Source organism: Penaeus chinensis, chromosome 27 (genome assembly GCF_019202785.1).
Source record: "Penaeus chinensis breed Huanghai No. 1 chromosome 27, ASM1920278v2, whole genome shotgun sequence".
NCBI lineage: Eukaryota > Metazoa > Arthropoda > Malacostraca > Decapoda > Penaeidae > Penaeus > Penaeus chinensis.
The window spans coordinates 19,675,890-19,680,889 of NC_061845.1; the positions used below are offsets into that span (position 1 = coordinate 19,675,890).

The following is a 5,000-nucleotide window of genomic DNA, read 5'->3' on the forward strand; positions in this document are numbered from 1 at the left end:
TCCGAATCCTTGCCGCTCCAGGTAATGTCTGAGTGACCAGCACTATTTATCCATACCACACGACCCACTAAAAGGATACTACACCTTCACCTCCTTCCCCTGATACTCTACCTCAATCCCCAGATACTCCTCCTCTTACCTCTCAGACATACATCTCTACCCTTATTACCCGTTGCCTGATTCACAGTGACTTCTACAGTGGAACATTCGAGGTTTTCGTTCTCATAGACCTGACCTTCGCCATCTCTTGTCTTTTTATAAGCCATCCAGTCTGCCTCCAAAAACCTTCCTCACACATCCTCCTGTACCAATTCCCAATTACCATTTTGTATCATTCCCACACTCTCTATCTGCCTGCTCCATACTTGTCCATCATAAAACATAAAACATGTTATACCTCCCTTACAAACCACTATACCTTGCAATAGTTATCCGCAGCTATTATTACCAGTGGATCACAATTATATCAGTCTATTTCTTCCCTTCCTCTCCTATTGACTTTATAACATTTGAAACCTTACTTTGCCAACTCCAATCACCTTTCCTTATAGTTGGAGACTTTAACTGTCGTCACACCCTCTGAGATAACTCCGCTATTACTTCCCGAGGTCGCTCTTTAAGACACTTTCTCTCCAATACTGACCTTATCTTACTAAATTCAAACCATCTTACTCACTTCCACGTGTGTACCCAATCCTTCTCTGCCTTGATCTTTCTCTTTGCTCTCCTTCCCTTGTCTAGACTTCCATTGGTCAGTTCTAGACCACTTTCGCTCTAGCAATCAATTCCCTATTCTCCTTTCTCTTACTTCTTATGTTCCTCTTCCCAATCCATCTTGCTGGTACTTTGACAGAGCTGACTGGTATACCCTCTCTCTACTCTTAATCTTCCTCCATCATCCTTCTCTTCACTTCAGACATGCTTACACACTTTACAGCCAATATCCTAAATGCAGCCTATACAACCATCTCTTGGTCCTCCTGACCTTGCAATTCCAAATATGTTCCATGGTGGAACCTAGAATATTAGAATAGCTATTGATACAAGAGGGGCACCCCAGTCAGTTAACAGCCCTCATACCATTTAAAAAGGCATCAGCCCACCTTTGCCTTACAATCCATAACTCCATGACGAACAGTTGGTAAAATTATAGATCCTTCATAATATCATCTATACCAGTCTCTGCAGTCTGGCAGCAGATCCATAAACTATTAGGAAAACATTCTCCTCATCCTGCCCCTGTCCTCCATATCCTATATAGTTTCGTCTCTGACCCTTTTCAAGTAGCTGCTGAACTTGGTGCTTATTTTAGCCATGCCAGAAGCGGCTCTCATATCTCTCCTCTCTTCTCTTCCATGAAATCAAACAAAGAACGCACTCCCATCTCCTCTCTCTATACAGAATCTTATAATGCACCTTTTTCTTCTGAAATCTCTTATACATTACAGTCATCCCGCAGTATCCATGAAGTATACATTACCGTATGTTACAACACCTTCCACCAACTTCCTTGTCCTTCCTTCTATCAATATTTAATAAAATATGAACAACTGGAAACTTTCCTCACTGGCGTGAAGCGCTTGTACTGCTTTTCTTAAAACCAAACAAACCTGGTATCCTTCTCTCCAAATCAATTTGTATTTCGTCGCAGCCGAAGCACAGCTGATCCTCTTGCATACTTCAAAACAGAAATTATATCAGCATTTGCATGCCATGATTCAATGTAAACTGTCTTTTTCGATATAGAAAAGGCATATGATACCACATGGCAGCACCATATCCTTTAACAACTATCTTCTGGAATACATGGAAGCATGGGCATTTTCATAAAGTCCTTCCTTTCTGATCGCACCTTCCGTGCCAGATTTGCCTCTTCTATTTCCTCTTCTTTTCCTCAATTTGAAAGTGTCCCACAAGGCAGTGTGCTCAGCACCACATTATTTCTCATTGATGTAAATGGGTTAGTTTCAGCTCTACCACCAGGAATCCGGTCACTATATATTGATGATCTAGCCCTAATTGCCTCTGGTCCATCTATACCAGCCCTTCATCAGCTTCTCCAGTCGGCAATAACAGCAACTACTTGGGATACCAACCACGGCTTTCTATTTTTTACCTCAAAAACCTTTTCCATCATTTTTTTTGCGTTCACGTATTGGCTCCCAATCTCCACTCTCCACAACAAAATTTTATGCTATCCTATTCGCTTTACAATGTATATCTTCCTCTCTTCCTCATCCTTCACCATCTTCACTGACTCATGCAACTCAATGTCACTCATACAATCCATACACCTTATCAACCCTATAGTCCGTAAAATATAGGATCAGTTGTTTTATGTCTACACGACAGAAAACAGTTAAATTTTCAGGACACCCAGCCACGTTGGGATCCACGGCAGTGAATAACAGATACCTTGGCATGATCCGCTGCCTTGTCCAGAACCCACCAACCCTGCTTTTTACACATCCCAGGCACCGACTGCTACCCTCACTTGCCTCTATAACTGTTGGCAAACTTTCTGGTCAGGTCTGACCACCAATAAACTACAACCCATAATTCCTTAAATCTCTCCTTGGTCAGCACCATACCACCAGAACAGACGCTGGGAAACTGCCCTTGCCCGTTTACGAATAGGCCACACCCACCTCACACATTCATACCTCAAGTCATCTTCCAACCCACCTTTATGCTCCTCATGCAATATTCAATCCAACATATCCTTCTACCCTGCCATCACTTTACTGAAGCCCGTACCCTCGCTTTTCTTTACTTGTTCTCTTTTCCCCAATCCCCCAACCGGTTGGACATCCTCATGGAATCCCCCACCTTTCCATTTGACAACAAAACCCTAACACATTGTTGTGCTTTTTTATGCCCTTTATGTATACATTATTAGAACCTGCTGAAACATCTTTTCGGCCTGTATCAGAGTTTATGCCTCCACCTTGATACGTTTGATACATTCCGGCCAGTCTCAGATATATATATATATATATATATATATATATATATATATATATATATATATATTAAATAATTACGAATCGCATTGTAAGTTTCTTGTTAAAATTTTCTATTGTGAAGGTACATTAAACATTTCTGTACCTTTTAAGTAGTCCATCAAATACATGTTCAATGTGTATGGGTAAGAATTGAAGTCAGTCATGACGGCCGCTGGAGCGACTTGGTAAGAATTTCCAAAGTGTCCGAGTCATATAACATGATAAAGACTTCGCTAGGAAGAATTCTATACCTCTATGATATAACCTTACAGGCTCAAAAGTATCAAAGGGACCGATCCTGATTTCCACATTCCTTGCATTGGCGGGAAAACTAATACATTGCTATCGATACTGTTATTATTGTTATTGATGTTATGATTATTAATTTGTCATCAAAATATTTTAGACAATGAAATGATACAAAAGACCCTTTCTTAAAGTGAAAGGAAAGGGTAAACATGTAATAATAACATCTTTGTGTAAATACAATAAATAAACGTGTATTACAGTGGGCATGGCATATATTCTTGCCACATGGGGCGAATGAGTTAAGATGAAAACATCATGCAACTTGTACTTTTCATGTTAAGAATAATTCATGTAATAAGATTTTTTTTTTTATTATTTTTTTTTTTGGACTAAATATGGGATATACATTTGAAAATGTCCACAGCCTTGCGAAGCGGAGAAAGGTGTGTATAAACAATATAAGTTGCATAGTCAAGTACTTTTTTCCATTTTATTTGAAAGTTTCCACATTTTTTTACTTGTGATTAAAAATCATACCAGTATATTGAGTACTGTAATGGTTTTCTAATTATTTTTTTACGTGAAAAGAGTTAACCTCCTTTTTTCAAAACTTTGTATGTCAGTACAAACTTCGATGATATCGTGTTTTGTAGTGACCGTGATATAACTTGAAACAGTGTATCAAAGTATTAGGGGTTTTGGGATGGTAAAAAAAAAAAAAAAAAGCCTATATTCTCCTTCCTCAGACCGCTAATGACCTTAGCTACAGATAATTTTCAATCCTTCCTCAGACGCACAAATACCCTCCAATTGATCTAATCACCCCTTAACGTAAACCCTCCCCCCTTCTATTAATTCGTATCCTACCCCATTTACTATCCTATAATACCATGACCGTTGAAATTTATATACAACTTATAAAATGAAATGATACAACAGACACTGTGACAGCTGACTCACACACACACACACACACACACACACACATATATATATTTATATATATATTATGTGTGTGTGTGTGTGTGTGCGCGCGCGCGCGTGCGTGTGTGCACTCACGGGAATATCGCGTAACGTGTGATAATCACCGCCTCATCCCTATTCGTTACTAACACATGCACTGAGCCAGTACCATGACCACGAGGGAGGAGGGGGCATGATCCCCATATATCCCAAGAAGGTTATTGCTAATCTTCGAATAAATACATTGCATGTCTTAACAGTGCATATAAATCAACTTTCTCTATCTTGAGAAAAAAATTCACATACCCACTTCTCTGACCCGCCATGCCGCTGAACTAGATGCAGCGCTTATCGAAAACTGCTCGTTATGCTACACTTGCTGCGCCGCAGCTTCCTGTTGAAAGGAAGTGTTGCTCTGCGTATTATTTTACGTCTTGGGGGGGGGGGGGGGGGGGTGGAGTCAGCAGTCACAGTTCCGGGAATGACTTCACTTTCGATTTTCGATTCACAGCTACGGGATTTAATGTTGTAAGTTCGTATTTGTTTGTTAACGAATTTCTAGTTCTTTATCCATGTGATTTATCGAAGAAACTGAATTATTTCCTTTTCGAGTGATACCGACGCATTTTGGTAAACTAATTTTATTGTTGCCTTCAAAATCAGTAGAGCAGTGTTGCAGTGAAATAAACCACGCAAAAATATATAATTAGTGTGGTGAACTTCACTGTTTCTCTTTATCACTGCTTATATTTTCACACCTCTAGATTTTGTTTATCGACCTTT

General features: G+C 39.6%; 1 protein-coding gene across 1 annotated transcript in view; it reads left to right on the forward strand.

Annotated features, from left to right (window-relative positions):
* The window catches only part of LOC125039506 (adhesive plaque matrix protein-like), a 64,771-nt gene that overhangs the window by 14,781 nt on the left and 44,990 nt on the right, over positions 1-5,000 (forward strand). The window lies entirely within an intron of this gene.